Raw genomic sequence first — 27299 nt, 5'->3', positions numbered from 1 at the left:
CATTCAAGACTGAATACCAGGAGGCCGTGAGCCGGTGCGAGGGTGAACGGACGTGCAGTCCGGGACGAGGGGCTTGTCAGTAACGTGGACAGGCCAACAGCCGCGTCTCCTGTCTCGGGACCCAGGGGACGCTTTGCAATGACGGCCAGATTCGGGCGCTGAATGCTGATGGCCTAAGAGAGCCTCCGTTTGCTTCTGTGGCTTTGGCCTGAACACGGCTAGATGTTCAGAAATGTGTTCTTCGGGGTGAGAGAATTATTTTAGATAAGCGAGGGTCATGGACGTCATCAGCCGCGTTCACGAAGCTCACTGGCACGTGGCCCTGCTCCTCACACCGCTCAGAGGACCCTCGGGAGTCCAGTTCAGCCACGTTCGCCAGTGACATTCGAAAGGGCACAGTGCATTGGTTCTTCAACGGCATAAGCAAGGCCCCCTGAAAGCGGCGGACCTGCAGGTCACAGGATGGCGGTCGCGCACCGTAACCTGCACACGGACGGCCACCTCCCTGCCCCATGCGCGCCTTTGTTTCTCCTGATCTCGTCCCACCGCTCCCGCAGGACCCCCGGCCCCGGGCAGGTCTGCTTGGCAAACATCTGGAAACGGGACTCTTCTGCACCGTCGCTGGAAAGGAATTCCAGGGACACGTGCGCAGGAGGATTTTCCGCGGGAGTGGGGAGATGTAAGCGAGCGAAAAGCGCCAGACCACGCTCAGACCGGCAGAGAGGGGCAGGCACTGGGGGTGCCACGCCCTGAGACCCTCGCCACGGCCCGCAGACAGTTTCCTGGACTCGGAAAAGCACGGGCTTTCCTTCAAACCACCCCACCGCTTTCCCAGGCTGGTCACTCCCCGACCCAACCCCTTTCCTGGATCCGGGAGTGGGAGGGGTGGTGTCCCCCTCCAGTCGCATCCTTTCCCCAGACGTTCCCAGACCAGTCCCCGCCCCCATTAGGGTCCCCACGCTGGTTCCCGCTGCAGGTGCGTCCTGGTTCGGCTTGGGAGAGAAAGGGACCCCTCCTCCGGTTTCTTGCTCCTTGTGTATCTGGTGGGCGGTGCGCTCAGCTCCCTGGGTGACGGAGACGCACCTTTTCTGCCTTCTCGGATGCCTCGTGTGACCGTGAAACTGTCCCTTCCTAGCTGACCCGGCTCCCTTCTTTTGGTGGATGGCTGAGGGCCTCCTGGAACGGCAGCTGACCCCTTTCAGGCCATCAGTTCTGCTCCACCCGGGAGCCACGCCCACGTGTCCTCTTCGCATGCAAACGGGACATCACTTCGTCCCCTACTTTTATAACCCGGCGCAAACATTTAACACTTACATGTTTCTTGTTAGCAAAGCGCCTTCTATCGTGTGGCAGAATGCATTTTAGTTTTACTCGCTCTAGAAACTAATAGAGATAAAGAGAAAAATAACTTTGAGTATAAGATCTAGGACAGCTAAAACCTGAATTCGGGAACTCTGAGGTGCATTTTTCTCACAAATGTGTGTGCAGCATATATGGCCAAATAAAGCCCTAGAACGAGGGCCACCTACTTAGTGGGGAGTGTGTATCTTGTGTCTTCTTGTTGTCTTTCCTGAGAACGCACCCACTCCGATATTTTTCACCAAGTGGTCTGAATGGAATGATTAGTGGCCTCATTACTTAGGATCTTCGACACAAGCCCTGGCTGGGTACCTCAGTTGGTTAGGGCGTCATGCCGATGCGCCAAGGTTGCAGGTTCTCCTTTTCAGTCCCACCCCCCCACCCCCTTCCCTTTTGGCAGTTCTAGACCTCTGACCTGGTTCTGTTCTGTTTATTCATTTCTTTTTTCTTGGATTCCACGTACAATGGAAATTGTACAATATTTGTCTTTCTCTGATTCATTTCACCTAGTGTAATGCCTTCTAGAACCATCCACGTTGTAGCAAGACGTCATTCTTTTGTGTGTGTGTGTGTGTAATAATATTCCGTTCTATACAAGTCCCTAGTTCTCTATCCCAATAGTTCCAATAGTTTTCTATGTGTTTTAAGCACTAATAAGAAATTAATTTGGCATTGTATGTTAATGGAAGATCTGACTGAAGGGGACTTTTTCTGGGACTCTCTTTCCAGATCTATGGCTTTGAAACTTTATATACTTACCTACCATATACAGAAATAAGTATATATATATATATAAACATTACATATTACATATATACACAATGTTATGTGTATATTTTATGTGCATATATGCAAAACACAAGTTTTAAAAACATTACTTACGCTTTCCATATGCAATATTTTCTGCTATTTTCACTACCTTTCCCATTTTATTTCCTCTTTTTAAAAAATGCTGATCACAACCCACTAAATTGATTTCACAAGCCAGGATTGGTTGCAATCTATAGTGCGAAAAACACTGCTCTAAACCAATTAAACCTTCTATTTTACCCCAGGTTTCTTCAATTAATTGGATTTGCCAGAGACAGACTGTGTCATTTACGAAGTGAGAGTGCAGATGCATACATGGCATATCGGCCTCCCAACCAATAAATGTTCTTCCCTGGCGCCCCTGCAGCCTTTCTCTGTAAATTAGTATGGTTGGTGTCACTGTAAATCTCAGGCCTTTCCTTTATCCACAGAAAGTATCTATTTTCAAGGGGAGAAAAGACTCCCCACCAAAAGCCCACCTAAATCACACAGTGAGTGTAGCAGGAAGTGATTAATGGGACTGGCCGTCCGCGCGGAGCCCAGCTCTCCTTCTTCAACAAGTATGAATGGGACTTGGAATTCATCTTCATTAATGTGTTGCCACTTCGCATGATGTCCCAGAGATACATTTGCTAGTTAATAATTAATCCACAGAGTCTCCACTAAGAGCGGCGGGAGAGGGAAGGTGGGGGCGGGCTGGCCCGGCACACAGGAAGCTTTCTGACAATGACGCCAGCGTCTAAGGTCGTAAAGCGACCAGAACAAGGCCTTTATGAAATCGGGCGGACAGGACATGACAGGACAGACTTTGAGAACTACACTCCTCTTTGGAAAACCAGTGTCGGTCACATTACACCAACAGCGCTTACTATGACAGCAGCCCCCCCCCGGCTCACGGGTCCCTAAACCTTCCGTATGTACACTCCCTGGGCTGGTCTTAGGGCGCCTACTCACTGTAACTAACTAGCTTATCATTACTTGCTCTGCGTCTGCTCTCCCTCTTAGACTACGGACCCACAATGCCTGGCGCAGCGGGGACCACATAGCAGGACTCAGTAAGTACTTGTCCGGTGCACGGGTGGATGGATGACAGAAGTGAGTGAATATATCCGGATGTAGATTACCACGTGTTTTCTGCTTTCAAATAAAGACAGAGACAAACAGCCCGACTGGCCCCTCTTTGCCTTTTCTGAAGAGCACGCTCCCTTTCCTCTGTTCATCTAAGCCAAGAGCTTCTCGGCTGTGTTCCACGGTCCCTCTTTCTACCCCATTTAGCTAATGTTTATGGGGTGCCTGCCACGGGCCAGCGACTACACTATCTCCCTGATCCATATGTTCCTCCCCATTTCCTGTGCCGCAGAGTGACCATTTCTCCCTGAGATGACGGCAGTAGCCTCTTAGATCTTCCCAGCACCGTGCCTCCAGCATCCGTTCCTCACACAGCTGCCCACGTAAGCTCCCTGAAATACGTCCTTCCCCTGCTCGGGGTCCTCGGGGGCACACTCCCAAGTCTGGCAGACAAGTCGCCACCTTTCCTCCCAGGTTCATTTCTCTGACACCAGTTCTCTACCTCACTTGTATAGCAACATTCTTCTTTTAAAACAAAAAAAATTCATCTTTATTATACGCTGTTTCATCACTCCCAAACTCTGAACACTGTGCTCCTTCTTGAAATAGTCTTCCCATTTTTCCCATCATTTCTGTTTATTTTTAAGATTCCAACATATGTGACACCTTTTCTACGTAACCTTGTGGTCTAACGACCCTCCTCACCAATTACCCTCCTGGGCCTTTGTCCCTTTCCTGTGCTCCCATTCCACTGTGTGTGTCACAAGTTGGTAACATCATCTATTAAATGACGCTGTGTTTGTCTGTTTGCATGCCTATTACGCCCCTCCCACGAGACCGTGAAGCCCTTCTGGATGAATATTCATGAGCAATCACAAAGAGTTGGGCATGAACCCATTTTTCTGTCTGTCATACCTGTCACAGGTAGGGTCTGTTAGATCCCATAGTTTCTGGGAATATAACCCAATTTCGTTCGTTTATGCAAAGGGAAAGGAATCATTACAAGGTATAAGGCAGCTAACAGAACTCCTGGGAGAGGCGGGTTGTGTCGTTCAAGTGTTCCTCCCTCTGAAAAGCTGGTCCAGCCCAAACCTCCCTCCCACCGCCCAGGGCCACGCGGGGACCGGCAGTGCCTTTGGGGACGCTTCCCCAGAACAGCCAAACTTGCAGGTTCCCACCAACCACCGTAAAAGTAATAATGTTAATTCATTTTTATATAAAGCCTCATAATGTTTTTAAGAGCAGTGCTCTGACTAAATGATGTTGACGACCTTTCCGGGAAGCAGTCAGGTATCATCTCTCTTTGGAAGACAACAAAACTGAATTTAAATCCATAAAACAATGAACATATATATCGAGCCACGGGTTAGGTGCTAATTCAGCAGTTTTAATTTTTATTGTAAAATACAGGTAATGTAAACTTGGCTGTTTCAAACACTTCCGTGGCATCGATTGAGGACTTTCTCATGGCCAGGCCACTGTGACTCCCACCCATGTCTGAGACCTCTTCATCTTCCCAAATCTAACTCTACTCACGAAGGGAGAACTCCTTTCCCCTGTTCCCAGCCCTGGGCAACCGCCGGTCCACTTTCTGTCTCTGAATTTGATGACTCTAGAGGGGTCATACGAGTGGAATCACACAGTATTTGTTCTTTTGTGCCTGGCATAGTCCCCTCAGTGAAATGTCCTCAAGTTTCATCCATATTGTAGCATGTATCAGATTTTCCTTCCTTTTAGGGGCTGAGTAATATTCCCTTGTAGGTATAGACCACATTTTATCCATTATCCATCGATGGGCACTGGCATTGCTTGGCTAGTGTGAATAATGTGGCTGTGAACATGGGTGTACAAATATCTGTTAAAGTTCCAACATTCCGTTATTTGAGGTCTATACTCAGAAGTCATTCACAGGTTATTTTTATGCACCAATTAATTTCCTGCCACTGTTCTAGTGCTTGGTACGTGGTGAGAACAATACCTATGATCCTTTCTGTTGTGAAACTTGCATTCTGGTGAAGGAAAACAAACACAGGGACAGACACTCCCGTGAGTCCTATAAAGAGAAGGAGGTAACCCAGGTGATGACGGTATATTTCATTTTGTGCACCATGAAAAGTTCAGGGAATTCAGGTTAATTGCCTAAGGTCACTCAGCTAATAAATCCTGCAGGCCAAGCTTGAATCCAGTATCACCACCTATCCTTACTATGCCGATCTTTGGAGCTCTGAAACCGGGTAAGGGCACACACTGTTATCAAAAGCAGCAACCTGTTCTCCGCCTCGTCGACATCTGGTCTTTCCCATCTGCTCTTATGAGTCTTTCCAGAATCAACTTCATAAACAGAAAGACATTTTAATGTTCTACGTGACCCACATTCGTTCTATATGGAGCTTAGCTGTGGGTATTACTCCTCTTTACTTAAAAAGAATTCCTACAATATAGGACAAGCCAGTATTGATTCCATAAGGAAATGTCACACCTCCCCATAGCCCAGCTCTAAAATAAACAACTTCTCTTCCATTTGAAAAACGAAAAGTCACGTATGACCCGAGGACGTTCTGTTTGATAAGACAGGGAAGTGTTCTAACAATGCCAACACTGTCTGTCCTAACGCTTGCTTTCCCTCAAGGCAGCTTACATAAATATTGCGGGAAACCTGTTTTGCAAGGCATCACTGTCTCCGATGATTTATAGAGCCAGAAGTCCATTGGCAGAGTCCAACTTTTCAAATGTCACAAGCTTTTCTTTTCCAGCAAGAGGAAGAAACTGACCCTTTCTCATCGGCCGGCGGAGCCGTCCTTCCGTGCAGGAGGAAGACCTTAAAGCAGTTCGTGTGTGCAGTTAAGGTTATCAAAGGTTCTTTATTAAACAGTGGGCCGGGTGACAAGATGCGCTGCAGGTCAGCTCAGAATCCAAGCTCCGTGGGTTGTTAAGAGCAAAAATGAGTGATGACGTGACGTTTATATCAGAAAAAAAAGTATGTTTTTTTTTAAAAAATAATTTATTTGTTTGTTTATTCATTTATTTTTAGAGAGAGGGGAAAGGAGAAAGAGAGGGAGAGAAACATCGCTGTGTGGTTGCCTCTCACTCGCGCCCCCAACTGGGGACCTGACGTGCAACCTAGTCATGTACCCTGACTGGGAATCGAACCAGCGACACTTGGCTCACAGGCCGATGCTCAATCCACTGAAAAAAAAGTATGCTTTTTTAATATTATTTACTCTGCCGCATGGTTAGCTATTGCAGAATTAACTAGTGAGCAGATATTCTTAGTCGTAAAAGTGTTTTACAAAAAGTGAGACGCGTTTTGCTGAATACATGTGCTCCATCAACAAGAGTCGCTGAAACACCACACGTGTCAAGCACTGGAATAGGCGCTATTCAGAGTGGCACGCGTCGTTCTGAAGTGAAACGTTTTTCTACATGTGTTGACTGATGGGTCTCGAATAATAAAAAAATATCCCGGGTGAGAACAGTTAACATGCTTTAGCGAAGTTTTACTTTTTTGAAACACGCGTAAGCATCCCCGCAGACCTGTCGCTTTGATCACTCAGCACAGACCTCTGAGACTTGTGTCACAGACCCGTCACCGAACGCAGCGCGGCAGGTGTGAGAGGACTTTCCCTGGCCCTGCTCTGCACAGAACCGCCTCCCGCCTCTCCTGTTATAACGCCGCAGCCTCCTGTTTCCTTATTCAGCGTTCAGCTCAGTTTCAGTCAGTGCCAGGCTCTGGGCTTGACCTTGAGGAGACAAAGGTGCACAAGGAAGACAAGACTGTTTTTCTGCAAAGGTCAAAGTCTGGTTGGGAGACACAGACAACCAACAAGAAGTTCTCGGGCACCAGGCAGGGAAGGTAGAGGTCGCCATTGGAAGGAGACTTGAAAAGGGGGAAGCAGCTGGAGAATCGTCCCAGAGGAAGACACATTTATGTCACTCACCCCGAGGAGTTCCCCAAGGTTGCGTCATTACTGGAGGAAGAACCCAGCTTTGGGACCTAGGTTTTGAACCTAGTTCTGTGGGACCCTTAGGGATCACACTGCTCAGTACCCCCACCATTCCCACCGGCTCCATCTTGAATTGATGACCTTGCTCCCTTGAATCTATTCCTTGAGGTGCCTGAGGAGGCCCTGGGCATCGTGCCTCCCCAGCCGTGATGGGATGTCCACCGCTCTCGTTTTTTGTGGTCTTGGCCTTAGCAGTGAATTTCAATTCTTAGTGAGACTGGAGCACATTGAACACCCACTGGTTTGTCTAAGACCTTGATCCTCTGCCTAGTTCTTGCCAAATTCTCTCACTCTCAGACTCCCCCCCACCCCCCGTCCCAGGGATCAGAGAGTCCAGTTCCCAGTAATTTCTGGACGAACTGATGCTCCAGCTCAGACTGAAGTGCTAACGATTGCCTCTGGTCTCACCTCTCAACTTGGGCCCGCAGAAAGAAATGCCCTTTCATCAGGAGGCAGCCGCATCCCCGTGACCCTTGAGATAGAAGCAGGCACTGCACTGCCAATTGTCCCCTCGTGTGGCCTGGGGATGTGCCTCTGTAAGTGTTCTTTGTTTGCAAGCAGCACAAATCATTCTGAGTTTCTTTATGGAAGACAGAAAAAAGAAAAAGAAAAAACCTTGGACAGAAGTTGAATAGCTCATGAAGGTAGAAGAAAATCTAAGAAAACAAACAAACAAAAAGAAAACCAAGCAGCTCAGAAACCAGAGCTATTCTGGGCACTGAGGCAGCAGGAGGCCACTCCTGGGATAAACATACACTGAACACGTTCCCCGAGACTTCAGCTCTGCAGAGATGGCATCAAGTCCCCCAAGCTTAGGCCATGTGCCTGCCCACTGCGTTGGCCAGAGGAACGCAGCTGCCTCCAGTGACTGCACCCAGTGGAGAATAGTAAGTCTCAAAGCACTGCTGGGATACTGTCATCACACAAAAGGGAGCAGAGACAGCGGACTGCAAGAACAGCAATGCCCCATAGGAACCTGAGGGGTGCGTGCTCAGAGCCCCATCTGCCCACCGCCCAGCACGTGCCCGTTGAAAGCCTCAGCAGGCCTCCCAGCGGCTCCATCTGGACTCCAGAGCTCTCCGCGTGTGAGCACCAAGAGTCACTGAAAAAATAACTCTCAAATAAAAAATAAAGTATAAATCATGGAAGAGACTATCTTTCTCCAAAATAGTAATGTTTTAAGAAGGAGCCATGTAAAAAGCAATGAGAGCCAACCAAGAAATCCTCTTGTAACATAAAAAAGTTCTCTATGCTCCTGTCACTGGGAGCAGCCCCTTGAAGAAGAAAGCTATTTCCTACCCCAGCACACCCTCACCCCCACCCCCACCCCCCAGTTAGCAGGGCACCACAACTCTCCTCCTGGCCTGTTCACTCCCACGGCGCGCAGAAAACCCAGTTACGCTGGGAACCTCAGTATGTCGCTTTCTCTGACTGTCCAGCAAAGGGAGGGCAAGATACATCCGCGCTTCTCCCAGACCCTCCGGCCGGTGGGGAGCTGCTCTCGGTCTTCCCGGAGCTCTTGCTCACATCGCTGGCATCTCCTGTGCACGGTTCCTTTTCCAGCATTTTCGCCCGCAGCCCGCCTGAGGTTTGACACACTTTTAACTAAGTGCCTGGGGAAGGCTGGGGAGGCCATGCCCTGGAAACTGGGCCTAGCACTGCTTTCTGTGACAGTTACATATTTTCTTTATTTTTGTTAAATATCAAAGTCAAAATAAGCATCAACCAGCCATAAATTATAAATTAATTACAATGATCTACTTTCCCATTTAATGTAAACATGGGCCAGATCCCATACTCTTTCTATAGAAGCAGGAGAACTGGGTTGCCAGTCAGTGAAGGCAGACTTTGCTCTAATATTTACTTTTCTGTGGTTTGAGGAAAAGCCCATAACTTCCCCCTCGGTTTTTTTCCATATTGAAAATAAGGCATTTTCTTTATAATCGATAAAGAACTGTGGCCACGGCTGAAGCAGCGATCGGAAGCACTCGCAGACCCTGACAACGCCGAGCCTCAGTTTACCTAAGCACAACAGCTTCCTGGCATCGGCACACGATTCCTCTTACAAACGTTTTCTTCCGTCTACATGAAGCATGAAAAGCTTTGAACTAAGTGCATAGAGAAGAGAGGCAGCTTTTTAAATAATTTATATAAAAGAATTAATAACAAACATTTTTAAAGACATTCATAATTAAAACAATTCATGCCCTAGGAAAAATAGCATCCCGTTACCCTGCCAGGGAGAGAGAGAGGCAAGGAGCCGGTTCTGAGCGATTCCTACCAGCCAGCCAGGCCTGCTCCTGGCCCTGCCCCTCGGTCTTCTCATTTCAGGCCTCACAGTAGCCCTTCGGTGCATTTATTAGCCTCTCCTTGTATAGAGTAAAGGGGAACTCTTCAAGACACCCCGCACTGCATTTTAGTAAAATACAATGGAGTATTTTCAATACCGCTGTTTTCCCGATGGAACATGATAAGATCTTTGGCTCCTCCCCGACCAGAAAGCTGGCTTCTCTGGCTGAACTCCGTGTGGCCCTTGTGACCCAAAGGCGACTGGGGTGTGAACTGACCTTAAGAAAGCGGAGGCAGCGGAACAGGATGGTCGCTGTCGGAAAGGAAGCGGGGAGGGAGGCCCACGCGCATGGTGAAGGGGGGAGGGAGATGGACAGGGGGGAAACAGTCACGGGTGTATCAGGAGTCCCCCTCCACTGTCCAGCTCTGTCGCCCCAGCCCCCAGCCTGAGTCCGCAGCGCAGTGAGGTCCTGAGCGGAAATCCAAAAGCACGGAGATCTCGTTCCCTGTGCCGCCTGGGTTGCTTTCAGAAGGAGACCCATCCCCAGATGCCCTGGCCACCCACGCCCTGGGGGCAGCATGGGAGGCCACCTCGGCTGCGCCCATGCACGTGGGGGGCTCCAGGTGGGGTCAGGATGCTAAGTGCCTGTCTGGCTCCAGGGGGCGGAGCTTCCAGCTGCAGGGGACCTGCGTGGCTCCGACTTCACGGGGTCCCCGGAGCTCCGTCTGGGTTAGGTCAGGGGGCGAACGTGCTACAGAGCAGATATGAAAGAGCTCGCTGTGTTTGGAATGGGCGGTGGGGACACAGATGTTCACGATCTTATTCTTTTTAATGTATTGGGGGGGGCGAGGACAGAAAAATGGGAGCTAAGAAGCTGATGCACAGAATTTAGACAGCGATTTCCTAGCATGTGGCCATGACGTGGAGCACAGCATCCGGACTCAGGGCTGGGAGGTGGTACAGCCTTCGTGACATCGGTCCTGGTTACGGGGAAATCTGACCCATGGAAGAGAGGGACTGCAGCAGGGACAAGGTCCTTCAGTGCGGGGAGAGGGTGGGTGCCGGCGCGAAAGGAAGAAGTTGGGTCCTGAACAAGGACGGCTGCACTTACGATAAAGATGAAGGGAGGAGAACAGATTTTGTGGTGGAAGACGAGGAAGTTCTCCCGGTGAAATGGCAGGCGAGCTGATCGGCTGAGAGGGAGGAGGAGGAAGTGGTGTTGAGGTTTGAGGCGATGGAACCACCAAGCATCCCCCAGGGCGCGCTTGAGGTCTGCGGTCGGAGATTCACGGCGGTGCAGCCGGCAGGGCTGTGTGCCTTCTGCCAGCCGTCAGCCGCTGCTCAGACCTGCGTGGCGCCGGCCCAGGGGAGGCAGGACTGGGATCACCCAGAGCGGGCTTTTGCCAGGCAGGTGCATGAAGAGATAAGACGCAGGCATGTGAGGGTGCCGGGAAAGGAGTAGTGGACGATGGGACATGAGGGGACAGGTCATCGAACTCCCTCTCCTCCCCCTGGAAGTCAGAGCTCAAAGCTCGAGGGGGTTCAGCTCAGCTTCTGTGGCAGGAATACTTCGTAGGCACGGCTGTGTGTTTCACGTTGCGTCACGTGAGGGGGCACAGATGGCCGCTGTCCCACTGTTTTTTGTGCTGAGATTGATCTCCAGGAGGACAATAAAAAACCAGAGTGATGCCTTGCAAATAGCCTATTTGGAATACGTAAATCTCTTAACTGTGTCAAAAAAAGAAAATCCAGAAATCAGAAGTACGAAGCCAACACAAAAGGTCGCCACCCTGCTGTTTCAGAAGGTTGCAGAATTTTTGACATTGAAGGACTCACAAGGCAGAGCGTGTTTTATAGTCGTTGTTAGAAGTGCAGAAACCCCGGTGTGGGGGAAATTGTGGGGAACTGGGAAAAATTAGGCATTATTTTGTTCCCTTCCATTCTTAGGCCAAGCCAGAAACCAAACGACTGTAACACTCTTGCTGCTTTTTGTAAAAGGCTAGGAGGGCAAAGGCCAGAGAAAGAAGCATCATGAAAACACACTTCATATAGCATGTCCACGAGGTCACTGAGAAGCCGTGATGGGTCCTTAAGCAGAGAAAGGGAGGCCAGCCCTCATCTGGCCAGCACAGAGGGCAAAAACCACCTTGTAACACACACCTCCTGCCCCGAGGGGTGAGGCACAGAGGTTTCCACCTGCTAGTAGCAGTTAACTGCTTAGTTCAGCACCTACTTTTAGGAAGTGGAAGGAGGCTTTCTGACCTCGAGGGCTGCCTGATCCTGCCGGCATCTGCCCTATTGCCAACTGTCGGACCAGGGAGGCCAGCCAAAGCAGAGAGGTGTCTGCTGCGCGTGCCCAGGCCAAGGGCACATTCCAGGATGGTCACACCTACTTGCATACACCGTACTCACCAGGCCATTTCTGCTCTGTAGTCACCGTATTGGACATGACCGGCATAGGCTGAATCTCAGGCCAGAAGATCCTCTCTAAGCCCAACGGCAGTTCTGAATCACCAGGGAGTTTATGAAATGACAGCCTCCAAGACCTCCTCTGAGCGTGATTATACTGAAAAACCTATGAAGGTGGGCTCCATTAATAGAGAAGATCCTCACCAAAAAAAAAAGGGGGGGGGGGGAGTAGGAGCGTTTAACGCTCCTTTGCTTTTCTCACCTGGAGGGACTCAGCCCCGGAACTCTGATCAGGTTCAATGCTCAGAATTCCCTGGGAAGAGTCAGTACCTAGGATGTCTCCTCAAATGGGAATTATTGCCTGAGTATCTTGTCATGGGAATTCTACTGAGCACAAATGTGCAGTCCCTGGGGCACTAAGCAACAAAGAAATATTGCATCTCTTTTTAAAAACCATATTTTATATTTGACCTTTTTTGTTACTTTGATGCAGGTGGGCTCTTTAAACACAACCTATAGCTGGATTTACTGTTTCATCCCAATGTTTTGCTCTCCACGTTTGGGAGGTAAATTGAGTTTGTTCACAATTATCTTGGAAAGTAATACAGTTCACTGGGCTGCCCACCCTCTCCCCATTTTTACTTGTAACTTCTGTGATTTCTTCTTATTCGTTTCGTTACTTGTTGTCCGGTTAATTTTTTTTTTTAATTCCTTTCCCTGCCCCTGCCAACATCCTGTGCTTGTCATATTGGCCGGTGACATATAAGTTGCCATTACTGTGACCTCCTTCGGGATATATCATTTGCCAATATCCCCCCAACTCTGGAAATAAAATTTGAGATTGCTTTCTCTTCCCAACTAGATCCCCCTTTGCTTAGCCGGGCCCTCAACTCCTTCCTCAATTTTGCCAAGATACTTTAGAATTTCAGCTCCAGGCAGGCATTTAGTTTTCGCTTGTATGTCTCTTCTGTTTTGAGGTTTATTTAGCACTTCATTCCTGTTTTCTAGTATTATTTTCCTTATCCAGTGAGATAGATGATAACTAGATAGTTAGCTGATAGATGATTGATAGATGAATAGAAAGATAAGTCGGGGAAGAGAAAGAAAGAAAGAAAGAAAGAAAGAAAGAAAGAAAGAAAGAAAGAAAGAAAGAAAGAAAGAAAGGAAGAAAGAAAGAAAGAAAGAAAGAAAGAAAGAAAGACTTAATTTACCCTTTTCTCTTGTTGAGTGAAGAAATATTTACCTTTTCCACTAATATCTTCCTGTTTCTCTTAGTCCACAGTCCATTGAGTGGAATCCATTCTCTTTTTTCTTTTTGGCACTTTTCTTCCTCAACAATGTTCTTCAGATCGTGTGCGTGTTCGGTTTTGGGGGCGGGGAAGAGCGCACTCTTTGGGGGGGCTTCTCCCGAGAGCGCACCCGCCCTGATGCTGCGCCCCCCAGCCCCGCTCAGCGCCCGACAGGGCCGCTTCCTGCGTCCAGCCTGAGGATGGACACGCGACGCGGGGACTCCGCGCACTGACGACGGAGGGGAGCAGCGCCCCGGCTCTGAAAACGCCCCTCGGAGGGATCACTCCGCGGTCCCTCCCCGCGCCTTCTGTTCTCCCCGCCGCCCCCTCCCCCACGAGGGTAATTCCCCGCGTCGGACGTCTGCGCGTCTGTGCGGTGGGTGAGGCGCCCTCCAGCCCAGTCCGTGCCCGAGTGCAAGCCCACTCTTCTCCGGGGTCCAGACACTGCCCGCCACGTGGCCTGGCGGGCGGCTGCCCCTGCCCGCGTCCCGCTCTTCCCGGCGCGCACAGACTCCGTCCCCCGCTCCGCGTTCCACAGCTTCTCCTTTGGATCCAGTGAGACACGCGTGTCCGGGAATGCTTACGCCTCCATTCTGAACCAGCGGCCTGAAGAATCCCTGAGGAAACAGTATCAGTGTTAGAAAAAGGAGAACACATTTACCCGAAGGAGTGAAAATGCTTAAGTTTTACTTCAGTTTCTTTTTTCTTTTCTTTAAACGCACATAAAATTAAATTTAAAATGTTGCCTTGTACTCTAATGCTTTTAGACATCCGTGAAGAAACCGCCTGTGCGCACACTGGAGAACATCATCGCTGTGATTCCTAAGCCGTTCTTGCTCACCAGGTCACGGTCACTGTACCTGCCACCTTCAAGTTGACGACTGGAAGGGGTGAGAGGTGATGAGCCATTAGAATGATTCTACCACTCGTCACAAAACCTCAGGGACACATATCTGATGGACACGCAGCATGCAATTGCATAGATCTGGCTTATCCCAGAATTCTTTATAGAGATTATATAAATCCTTTAATATGCCCATTGTATTCGCAATGCCCAAAGGACAATGGCAGAATTTATTTTTATAACACACTCTGCCATTTAAAAACCCACAATGTAGCTTATCCTGGGTGATCACTACAAAATGATAAACTGATTGTTTTTGATCATATGTCAAATTTCTTTTGTGATTACCAAACTGAAAAATTTTTCTACCTGTGTTCTCTGGTGATGCCTGATAGTAACAGGTATTCTCACATCTTTGATTCAAATATGTCCAGAAATCTAAAGGAACATACTTCAGAATAAATGTCTTGAAGATGAAGAGTTTCTTATAGATTTAATTCATTCTAGTGGGTCAGCCACTCCTGGTTTCCCCAAGTTAGCTGTAAAAGAGAATAAACACGAACTGATTATACTACAGCCAGTGACACCCGCATCTGTGATGTTACATACCCCTGGTTATTTACCGTTGCCATAGCATCTCTTTAAAGACCATCATTGTTATGATAAAGACAAGGGCTGCTTTTGAAAGGGAATGTAACGCTCTCCAGGTGGGAACGCACAGTGTTCCTTCAAGGCATGGACCTAAATGGCGCTGACCTGAAGACCAATAGAACAGCAACGCTCAGCAACAAACCACGGGGCTGCCTACGTGGCTTCATTTGAAGGCGGCCCCAAGCGGTCTCTTTCAGTGGAGGACCATGCTGCGTGGAATCCACAGAATCTGGCCCACTCATGGAGCCTTCCAGGAGATCCCAGGAAATACTGACATCGCTTCCTGAGAGAAAAGATAGAGTTTGGAGCTGGAAGAGAGGTCTATCATGTGTGCCTGGTTTGTGCCCCAGTGTTTCGCTCTGTAAGATCCAGCAATAAACTCTTTCTTCCATTTAAGGGTGTTAGAACTAAAATAATAATAATAATAATAATAATAATAATAATAATAATAATCACCCAAACTCTCTTAAGAAATAAAGAGAATTTGTTTTAAATTCAGGAAAGTGTTATGGGAACCCACGAATAAGCCGCCCCGCCGAAGGTTGGGTGGGATCCGCGGTACCTGGGGGGGAGCAGCCACTCCGTGGACTCCCTTCCTCTTGGGACACTTCTCCCCTTCTCTGTTGTTCAGCCTCTCCTGGACCCTCTGGACCGCGACTATAAGTGGCAGCCCCCTCATTCGGCCTGCAGATCCTCACGTCAGGGACGCACCCTTGAAACGTTGGGTTCCCTCTCAAGGGAGTATATAAACCTCAGACTGTGGTAGCGCAGCCTTTCTGGCCAGACAGTCCACGTGTGCCCTGGGTCACTGGCCGGCAATGAGGGGACGTGTCGGAGCCAGGTGAACACCGTGGCCGGGCAGTGCCCAGGGGACTGTGGCCACACAGGCCACCGGTCACCCTCCGGGACCAGACAGCCCCCAGCCCACTGTCTCCATCTCATTTCCTCTTCTGCCGCGTTGGACAAGGAATCTGTTCCCAAATGTTTCCTGGGATGGGGATTCCTTATGGCTCTTGCCTGGAATACACAGGCTAGAGTGGGGCCCATGGTCCCCCAGTGCCTTTCAGCCGCGCCCCCGTCGGAATTCGTTTGATGTCGCTGACGTCACAGATGGCAACTGGCTTCATAGTCATGCGCATGGCAACGCCAGTGTCGCAAGAGCGGGCCCGGTGCACACGTCCTGAGACCCCCTCATGGGCGGGCTCCTACGTGTGGTTCCCAGGGTGCTGTCGCGTGGCCACCACCATTCCACGTGGCCGGCGGGGGCGGCGCGTCCCCAGCGCAGACCTGTCGTCCGAGGCCCATGTGCCCGGCTCGGCAGCGTCCGCGCTGCCCGGAGCCCAGAGCGCCGCCCACCTGGGCTTCAGGTCACCTGAGTCACCACTCGGTTTTGATTTTTCAAAGGATGAAACGTATCTCCAGCGGCGACCCCAGGGTTCCGCGGAGGGAAATGCTCAGCCTGGCGGGAACCCTCTGGGAAGTCAGGGCCCTGGAGGGGCCGCAGCCCAGTCCCCAAGCAAAGGAGAAGACTACAGAGGGCGATACAGTTCGGGAACTTTCCTGCGGTTCCTTAACTGTCAAGCTCAAGAAGAGGCTACCTCCCACCCGTCATTATTCCACCTTCTCAGTGTCTTTCACTGCGGGGGGAAGTCTCGAAAACGTCAGAGGTGCACAAACAGCTTGTCGCCTTCCCGCAGGTGTCTTAGAGAAGCAGGCGCCCCGCACAGGGGACCACGGTAAAGCCCCGCCCACGAACGGCTGCGGGGGGTCCCTCCGATTTCGAAAAGAGACGTGGCGTAGAGCTGCACCAGTGACCTGTACCCAGGACTCCCCTGAAGTCTCCATCGTGGGGAAACAGTGGAGAAGCCGTCCCATAGCGCCAGTGGGATGTGTTTCTGACCAGCTTCTCAGTTACCAGACTCATCAAATATTGAAGTTCGTGGAGCAAAGCCAGCCCTTCAGACCTAAGACATTTGCCTGGACCTGCACGCAGGACATAAAGGGCCGGGGAGGGAAGGACCCCGGTCGGTGCGCCCCGGGGTAGCGGGGCCCCCAGAGCGCGCGCTCAGGAAGAGAAGACCGAGCGGCAGGAGCGCAGTCCCGCCTGGCTGGGCGCTCTGGGCTCCAGCTCCTGGGATGACCTGCCTACCTGCCGGTCTGCAGGGGAAGCAAGTGTTGAGTGACCTCCCGCGTGGGACCGCCTGCTGTGGGGTCCCGACTAGAGGGAGCCCGACCGAGTACTGCCTCCGCCCTGCCCCGCCCCAGTGCGCCACGTGTGCTTGTCACTCAACCGCCTGCTGCTGGAGTCTCCCAGCAACACCTGAGCTGTGCGCTGCAAGAGACAGATGGGCCTCTGTGGTCGCCATCCTGACTCCTACTGCGCATGTGCTCACCTCCCCCGTTATTGAGCGACCCCCCCACCCCACCCCCATCTCTGAGGACAGACTGGGGGTTCCCTGGGCAGAGTGTGAGCTGGAACTTCCTGGTGCAGCAAGCAGGCTTCTGCTCCCCAGTCGATCAAGCTTAACAAGGTCTGACTCCCTTTACTTCCTTTATTAACGTCTAGTTATCTATGCTAACAGCACTACAGTTGACCCTGAAACAACACAGGCCTATTTAGCGTGGATTGTTTTCTCAATAAATACTGTAGATGTGTTTTGTCTTCCTTATTTTTCTTAAGAACATTTTCTTTTCTGTAGCTTACTCTATTGTAAGGATAGAGTATATACCATATTTTTCGCTCCATAAGATGCATTTTTCCCCCAAAGTGGGGGGAAAATGTCTGTGGGTCTTAGGGAGCAAATATTGCATCACAGACCGTGATGTGCATGACCTGACCTGTCGGTGAAGAATGAAACCGTTGTTGGTCATTCAAAAGCTGTGGCATTAGCAGGGCCTTAGATGGAACTGAAGATGGTGTCACATATGAAGAGAGCGAAGGAAGTGACATCAGTGACTGTGAGCAACTGAGCTTCATAGATCCTGACACCAGCGATGATGAGTTTTTGGGGTTCCCAGGAAACTAGACGAGCACTTGAACCTTCAAGTCTCTCCTTGTTTGTTAATGACAGTGATGATGGTTCTTAATGCCGCGGCTGACTGCTGTTCACTTGACGTGGCTGAAATATTATTGTTTTATTAAATATTTTAGTACACCATTTGGTTCAGAATATATTTTTCTTGTTTTCCTCCTCTAAACCCAGGTGCGTCTTAGGGTCAGGTGCGTCTTATAGTGCGAAAAATACAGTAATACATATGATATACCAAATATGTGTTAATCGACTATTTAGGTTAGCAGTAAGGCTGCCAGGCAACAGAAGTTAAGTTTGGGGGGGAGTCAAACACCATCTGTAGGTCTGGACTGTGAAGGGGTTTGGTGCTCCTAAGGCTGGCATTATTCAGTGGTCAGATCATTTTAAAAAGCTAAGAATTGCTGTGCAAAATCAGGAATGGGGTACAGTGGGATATTTTTGCTCCGAACCCAAAGAATAACACTGTTTCTGCTCTTAGCCACTGAAGAGAAGCCTCCATTTAAGTAATTTCCTTGATATCAGCAGTTTCAGAAGATAAAGAATGTTCTTCCCGTGACACATTCTTTCGCCACCGTCCCTCCCGGCCCCTGACACCCCTGCTGACATTTTCCTCGACACCATTGAAGGCTTCACCATCATCTTCCCCAATGCCTTTTTGGCTTCTGCCTGCAGCCCAATCCCAAAGCCAAAGCCACGCGTTTTAGGGTTTCGTTACTGCCACACCCCACTTCTAGGTACCAAAACCTGTCCCGATGATCCACTGCGACCTTCATGAATCTCTCCAAAACTTAGTGGCTTAAAACACCATCAACCATTAGTTCTCGCGCATTTTCAGTCGGGACAGGGCTTAGAAGGAATCTCAGTGTGACTCGATGGTGTCATCTGGGGCCTCTTGACTAACCTGGAAGACCCCCAGTCAAGATGGCAGGTTGGTGCTGGCCATCCGGGAAGGGCTCACTTGGGGCCGTGGGCCTTCCCCAGGGGTCTCCCACAGTCATGGCATGCTGGCCAGGGGCCAAGAGGGGCATCCAAGAGCCAGGAAGGGGAAGCTGCTAGTCCTTCAAGGCTTGGGCCTGAAGACTGTCATAGTCGCCTAACTTTGAAGAAGAATAAACACAAGGGCCCCTGCTCATCATCTGGATAAGCTGGAGTCTCTACAAACATGGGTCTTCTATATGGCAGACACTCACTAATAAAGCAGTCTTAGACCTGGAAGACTCTAAGAATACTAAATGGGATAATATAAGCGAAATGTGTGTACAAGAGTCTAGTACAGGACCAGGTATGTTGTAGCCACCCAGCAAATATTTGAATTGAATCTATTTCAGTCGTCACTACTTGAAAACAGATATTTCAGGTAAAATCTGTGCAACAAAAAACATTTTCCCCACGATTTAAAGAACAAAGATAAGCCAACACATACATCAGACATACAATAACAGCGTTGCATCAATAGACAGAAAGCAGCACCAGATTTAGAGTCAGGAAGATTAAGTTCAGATCCCAGTTCCACCCCATACCAGCTGTCTGATGTTGGATACTTGGCTTAACTTGTCTGACTATCCACCTTCTTACTTATGAGCGTGGGAATCATAGCAGCACATCGTGAATTACGTAGGTTTATTTTAGGTACAAAATCAAGAGAGAGAACTCATTGGAAGAGACAGCGTAACCCTAAGATGTCACTGTCATTGTTATTACACCAGTGTCGTTTTACCCACCAAACTCTCTGAAGAGTGGATTTGGGACATGACAGATAAGTTCATCTGCAATTCTATAGGAAGTTTCAACAGAGAGATAAAAGTCCACACGTGTTTATAATGTGGTTTCCCAAAGGTATGCAGTATTGCAAGAATAATAAATCAATCACTGCGAAGCCGATACAACAGACAATTTTTGCACCTGACGTGGTGACTATTTCAGAGTCTACACAGTTTTCTTCAAAGAGGTTCACTCAGGGCTTAAACTCAAGTAGCAAGTAGACAGAAATAGAACAGTCACTCACTAGAGAAGTTCCTCAGTTCTGGAACAGCTTTGCAAGTATTTTGAAAATAGCAGATAAATCGGCTAAGATATAAAATATAAATCAGCGTGGGTAGGCCAACACAGACAATTCCAAAAAGAAATGAAATGTGTGTTGCCTAATTCCTCATAAAATAACTTTCAGAAAAGCACGCAGTCTTTCAACATAAAAGGCTAGCACACATCAAGATCCCCACAATAATTGGACGTTTTATTTTTCACAATAAAATGCTGCACCCACGCAGCACGGTTTCCTGGTAACACGGGCTGTGTTTTGCACGTAAAGCGGAGCGCGGCTTACAGCGATCAGCCAGGTTCAAGCCCCAGTGAGAGGGCGGACATCACGGGGCGGGGCTCGCTCTTTCGTTTCCATTATCATGCACATGAAAAACAAAAGAAACTGACTTCTAAATGAACAACTATGTTTTCAAACTTTGAAGGAGACCCCAAAGGGGTGCCCTGCGCTTCCTGGCCCACCCTGGTCTTCCCTGGCCAGCGCGGAATGACCCTTCAGGAGGCCGCCCTTGCCTGCTGGGGACGGAGCGCGCTTCCCGCACCGGATGCGTTTTGAAGGCTGTGGCCAAGCTCACCCCTCCTCACTGGTGCCTCACAGTCCACACTGGGGAGGCATCTTTGTTCCTGTTTCCTGGGGGTTTGGTTTGGTTTCGTTCTTGCCTGGGGCGGCAGGCCCTGTTATCCCAAGTTTTTAAAAAGCAGGTGTTCCCAGGCACACCCCGTGTCCCAAGTGTTGAGTACGCCCTCCAACCAAATCCGGTGCCAGGTATGTGTCAGGAACAGGGACGGCAGCCGATGGGGAGGAGAGGACATGTGTAAGTAACTGTGAGCGAGCTGTTGTTACTGCAATACAGTCGTCCTGTACTGTTTATAACACCAGAAGGCCTGAATGCTAAAATCGTAAAAATTAAAATCTACACACGTAATTTTTCTATTTTACTTAAAAAAACAAACCCGTATAGCGATAGCCGGTCCACCAGCCCTCACCAGCAGACGGCAGAATGAAAAGCGAAGCAGTAATGGTGGGAACCGGAGCCGGAGTCCCTAAGGCGGTTTGACGTTGTAGTCAACACCGGCAACTCCTGCGGCGCACCTGAAGCCAAGCTGTATTGACTCCGTCTTTCCCTTGGACCCTTCAGCTGCGAAGAGAGGGGGGGTCTGCTGCATGGGCAACAGCAGACCCTCCATATCACCCTGCCCAGGCTCTGTAGCTTCAGCTTCACTGGAGAGGACACTCCAGCGTCATCGCAAGATGTCGATTCAACACGGGAGGAGACAGATACCGTGTCACTCCCGAGTCGGACTGCACAGCCATTCTCGGCGGTGCAGATAGACTCTTAAGAAGTTACACCATCGTCTCTCGAGACGGACGGCTGCCGACGACGAGAATGGTGGGAACACACAGAAACAGGGTTTCCTAAAACCTTTTACATGCATTGCGTTTCACAGGTCGAGACTGGCCGAAACAGGTTCTCCGCTACAGAAAGCGTTGCTCCTGGGAAGCGAGGAGGTGACTCCTTGTACGGAACACATCATGGGGTGTAGGGGGCGCACCCCTTGTTCTGGGAACGCGAGGACCTGGCCCCAGGTGGCGTCTGCTCCCCGGCACAACTCCATGCATGTGGTGGGCCCCCTGAGAGGGGGAACGAGGGGCAGGAGAGTAGCCGCCGGGGTCCCCCATACAAGCCCCTGGACCAGTCCCTTAAGCACTCAGCCCTGGTGACAGCAGCCAGGCCCCCACTGGGCTTCAGTTCCAGGCCCAGAAAAGCAGCAAAACCAGACAAGCGCTGCCACCGCGCCGACCTCAGGACTAGCTGCCAGGCCTACTGACCCCCTGCCCTGGTGCTGACCAATCGGCAGAGACCGTGATCCTGAAAAGACACACCTGGGAAGCTGATAGAAATTCTATTGAGATCCTCCCCTGGGACAGCCCCCTAAGGTCCCCACCCTGAAAAGCCCTTAGGATGGAGGACCCAGCCGCAGGGTCCTTCCCCGCTTCTTCTTCTTCTTCTCCCCACTCTCTTGACCTTGACTGTCCTCTCCACTAAGCTTCAAGGACCCTTCCTTTGGCCTCTGAACTTGTTTCCTGAGCCCGTTTACCTCTGGCTCACGTCTTTACCTCGGTGACTTTCTAATTAAACTCTCTTGTAGTTTGAGTCTTGGCTCTGAATTCCCTCTCAGCCAGAGCTCAAGCACCCAGCGTGCTGATCGGAGGTGTGACCTCACTGGTCTAACGGCTTCAGAGCCCCACCGAATAAACTCAAAGAAATGACGAGCGAGGGAACTGCCGTTGGGAAGCAAGATTTTCTCCGTGCAGGTGAGTCACAGCGTCTCGGAGGCTGCTGTTCCCCAAGCTGGGCCGACTGATTGCAGATTTTATAAGGCTTAGGGAGAGCTTTCTTTAAAGGCTTCTTCTTGATGATGTGCTTCGTTCTCATATAACGAGAAGAATGCTGGTAAATATTTTCCTTCTCTCTGTATGGAGAAGAATTTTCTAAGCATAAAGAAATAAAGGAATTGCAAAGGGAAAGATAAACAGATTTGACTGTATTGAAACCTTTCATATATTAGGAAACATTATAAGCTAAATTAAAACAGAAATAACATCATCCACAAGGCATTTATATTCGTAATATACAAATAATTCATACAAAGTAATAAACAGTACTCTAGCATCCCAATAGAAATAAGATCTAAAAACACACACACGTAATTTTTCTCGGTAGAAAAATAATTGGAAATTTTATATCCTACTCCCTTTTTTCCCATTAATAAATTAGCAAAGATGTTGAGATATGTTATTATTTTATGTTGGTGAAAATTCATTATGAACAGGATTTTTATTACCCTCTCATGAAAATGGTCTAATTATTCTGGAAAGCAATTTGGCTAAATCAAAGACAAGTCATAAAAATGTTTTCAATTCCTGCTCCAGGGAGCCAACTTCTAGGGGAACTTAGACAATTTTCTCAGGAAATTATCATAGTTTCAGTCAGAAGTTGAAGTACAAAGGTGTTTACCAAGGATCTCTTTTTAAAAGCAAAATTGAGAGAAAAGCAGACTCAATGGCAAGAGTCCAATAGACGTTTGTATCTTTTTACAAATAACATACAGGCCTATTAAAATTTCAAGGAGTTCTTAATGATTTGGGAAAAATCCAATAAAAATGGCCAAGAAAACAAAAAACAAGATACAAAACAGGATTAATTAGGGATCGCTTCTGAGACGCTTTGGCAGGTCGTGGCCGGGTGGCGGGTCACGTTGGGGGGTTTCTGAAGGAGCATGTGGCTCAGCAGAAGAGAAAGGCTGTCACTGCCAGTATCTGCCTCGGGCAAGGGGCGGGGATGGGGGACAGGTGGCATGCACAGGAAATACCTGCCTTCCCTAGGGGTGCAGGCAGTACAAGCCCACACTTAATAGCACACCCGTGTGCCATGTATGTAAAACCACTGCACTGTGACGCGGGTTGTCTTCGGGGGGTGACATTAGGGTGATCGGGGATTTTAAAAAACAGTGAACACCTGTGGGTTTTGTATTCATTTTTTATTTTTAGGTCTTCAAATCGTGCAGTGATTTTTAAAACTAGGATATTACATTCTTTCTGGGATTGAGTGGGGGGGGGGGGATCCAAACAAAGGCAAACACATTTCAGAGAGATTTTGTAGCTGCCTGAGCTGGAAATAGAAGAAGCAATAAAGAAACCTCATCTGACGCTGGGCGTCTCCTATCCCTGGGGACTGGCCCTGCAGTTGGGGCACCAGGACTCACTCTCTCTGTTCCCCGAGCTCCTTAGCTGACAAGGCTCCCACTTGGCCGGTCTCCAGGGGAAGGGGGGCAGCCAGAGCACCTGCCCAGGTTCCCTATAATTGCTCCATGGGCATCTGATCCTTTTGGAAGCACTCTCTGTGTGACGCACCCCTAGGCATCCCCAGTCCCTGCGTTCCCGTCTGCCCCATTGTGGCCCCAGCCCTATATGCCGATGGAAGGAAGTCCTGCACTCACTCTCTCCACGTGGGCCTGAGAGAGCCAAGCGGGTGCCCACCGGCTTGCCGGCCCCTCTGCGTCTGTGGTTTAGGAAGCTCCTTCTGGCTCCTGAGTGGACCACGCATTTGAGGGAAACGAGCAGTAGCGATGGCTGCCTGGAGTAGATGGGAGCCGTGGTGGGGAAGACAAAGACACGGATTCGAGGGCTGCTTCTTGGAATTTTAGGAGCTCACTGAAAGTGGGCGACGAGAGAAATGGACGCGTCAAAGGAGATGTCCAGGCTTTCGATCTAAGCAGCTGGGCAGGTGGCCATGCAGTTTACTGAGCTAATGGACACGGGACACAGGACATCAGCTGTGAGCCGTGGGGAGGGGAGGCACCACGTGGCTTCTCAGTAGAGACGCGCAGGTGTTCGGGCGTCCCTGTCTGGGGTCAGGAGGAGAAAGAACGGGGTCCAATGATTCAGGATCATCAACGTATAGTTCCCACTGAGCATCATTCTAGATGTGCACGCGACGGGCCGCAAATCACAGCCGTGAACCCCAGGGACGGGTTCCAGCCCCGCCCGCGTGGCACACAGCCCGGGCCGGGCCGCTGCCTGACCTCTGCTGGCCCAGTTTCTGCCTCCCTGACGAGGGAACAAAGCGCTTGTCCTACTTCCCTGGTAGAGGTGTCGTGAGACGAAAATAAAACCCCAGAGCACATTTAAAGCGGTGTCAGATAGACAGCATCCGCATCAGCATTGAATATGAACCCAGCACATTCTAAGTACGGAAATACCAACACTATTCCTCGTGTGGTTTCTGTCTTTCACACAGATACGTTCTACTGGGAAAGCCTTCTCGCACCTCTGTTTCAGCCTGCCAATGAAGAAGAAGAAAAGAAAAAGAAAAGAAACTATGTGTGATACCATTTTGCTAGATGACAAGGACACTTTTGTAAGATGACCCCTACAGAAGAAGGATCATCGCCTCTTCCGGGTGAGACAGCTTCCCAGTGTCGGAGCCAGACGTGGACCCGACTGTCCTGACGTGCACGTCATGCTGTTTCCGTACCTGACTCTCGAACTTTCAGAAATGAATACCCTCGTTAGAGTTCCATTCAGCATATTTTTATGTCATTCCCGGAAATACCAATTCGCTGGTATTGGGTCCTTCTTTGAGATTGACCAAGTCCTTTCCTTTAAAGCTGAGGATGCCTGGGAGCAGACAAGCTCAGTGCTGGTATCCCAGATGCAGGGCATGAGCCCCAGTGCGCCGGCAAAGAGAACAGCAAACTCACCCAAAAGTGACGTAGCGTCCACGGAGAGGAAGCTTGGTGGGCACATCCAGAAAAGAGGCTTCTCAGCCCAAGGGAACTGCAAAAGAAGACAGGTATCAACCCAAACCAAAATAGCCCTGGCATTACTTCTACCACGACCAACGACAGAAACAGCACTGGGAAGAAGCTGACTCCACTACATACCAAACAAGTGAAGGAAAAAAAGATATTTGCTAATGAAAACGCATGATTTTCAAACTAACAAAAGATCAAGTGGGAGAAATTTCTGGGAAAAACTTTCAAAGGACTAGAAATTACAAGGGAAAACATAAGACTCGCGAGAGATCCGGGACGGGTGACGCGTTTATGGGAGAAGTCCCACGGGAAGTGTGACAGACGGAGGCCGGGGTCACTGTGTGCTCAGAAGACAAATACTGTCCCTGAATTCCCTGAGGAGAAGAGATTTCAAGGGCACACTGCGCTTCAAGCAGAACCCACCTATGGCAGATCCAAGTCCTGAACTTTAGAAAAGAAAGAACAAGTTAAAAACAAAACATCAGAAAGACCTGGCGTCTCATCTACATACAAAAGAAGAACACAGACAATGTGTGAACACTTCCAGCTGACGGAAAGAGAACAGGACAGCCGCCGACGGATCTGAAATCCTTGGAAATCACACCCACCAGCCCGGTGAAAGAAGCCCTCCATGCCAAAAGCAAGTACAGTCCTGGCCCAGAAATGGACAGGAAATATCCCTGTAGTGTGTGTATAGGGGAGTATATTGTGTTATAAAGACAGCATGTACATTCTGTGGAATAAGAGCAGTCTAAATAATTAATACCGTCAGAACCTTGTATTTCACACAATCCTAAAACAAAATCCTACAGGGATAAAATACTTGATATAGAAAATCATAGACCAACTATTTTATAAAAGAAAATTTAGTTTATACATCCCCAGGGGGTTGGAAAGATTTTTAAATCAAACAGAATGCCCAAAGTTCTAAAGTAAAGACGGATCTATTCAACGGTGACAGTTACTTTTATAAATCGCTTTGGATGGGCTGCGATTTCCAGACAGCTGATAAAACATAATTTTGGGGTACATCTGGGAAGATGTTTCGGGAAGAGGTCAGCCTTATTAATACAGCGATTCTGAATACATTTCTGTTTGCGCATAAATAACTCCGGACCCGGGTGTTTTAGAGGGCTGGGGGGTGGCAAGGACAAGACCGACTTGCCCCGTCTCTCCCAAGTTATAATAACTCCTTGGAACAAGACTTCCTGCCCCAGCCCCCTGCCGCTCCTGGGAAGTGGGTGCTGTCACCTCCATTTTCAGCGGTGCTCTAAGTCTTCCATGACAAAGTGACCACAGTGGCACTTGACTGATTCCTGCCCCCCAGGCCCACTCTCCCCACCTCAGTGTCAGTGATGGGCCTCCGGGTCCAGCCCTAGTGCTCTGGGCTGCCAACTGGAAAACTGGAGACTGGAACGTTATCAACCCATTTCATTATCTTTCTTGAGGAATTAAAATCATAACATAGATTTTATTATCCAGCAAGAGTTCAATTTTCATATGCAAATTTTTGGTAAGTTAATAGTACAATCGGATGTTTCAAGGACCTTAAACCAGGCCAGATATCTATTTAATGCAGCAGATAAGTGCATATTTTTTAAAACTTGGCAAAATATCTGGAAATACCAACAGCAATAATCACACGTAGGTATAATCTCACAATAATCACACATAGACAGAAGGATTATTTTTATCCAGATTTTGCTTCTCTTAAATATACAGGAGTCCTGAGAAAAAATAAAGCCCAGAAATCTGCAACTATTTATTTTTTTAATGAGAAAATTTCTATAATGCTATGAGATTGGTCCTTAAAGCTACAGAATTTGAGAATCAGAAATGGTATTTTTCTCCGTTACTCTCAAACACGCCAAAGAAATGTTAAATTTGGGTGGGAACATTTGAAATACTATTATTCAACTGAAAATCTCGCTGATGATGACACTTATGTTAAAATAAAGCTCCCTGCTTCATTTTCTTGACAACCTCATAAAACTAAACTTTCTCTTTCAAACTCCTCTGTATTTTCAGTCCCTTCGAATTGTGTTTGGATGCCATCTTGTTATTTTTGTATTGGTCTTGGAAGAATGACACCACCAATCATGCGCCTGCAAGCCCTCTGCTCAGGTACCTGCTGCAGTCACCGCTCAGCACACGGTCCCTTCGACATGCCATTAATTCAAGCTTTAT

The sequence above is a fragment of the Furipterus horrens genome, unplaced genomic scaffold, assembly GCF_987537825.1.
Source record: "Furipterus horrens unplaced genomic scaffold, mFurHor1.1.pri manual_scaffold_12, whole genome shotgun sequence".
NCBI classification, from domain to species: domain Eukaryota; kingdom Metazoa; phylum Chordata; class Mammalia; order Chiroptera; family Furipteridae; genus Furipterus; species Furipterus horrens.
Note: the sequence above shows the minus strand (reverse complement) of the source record.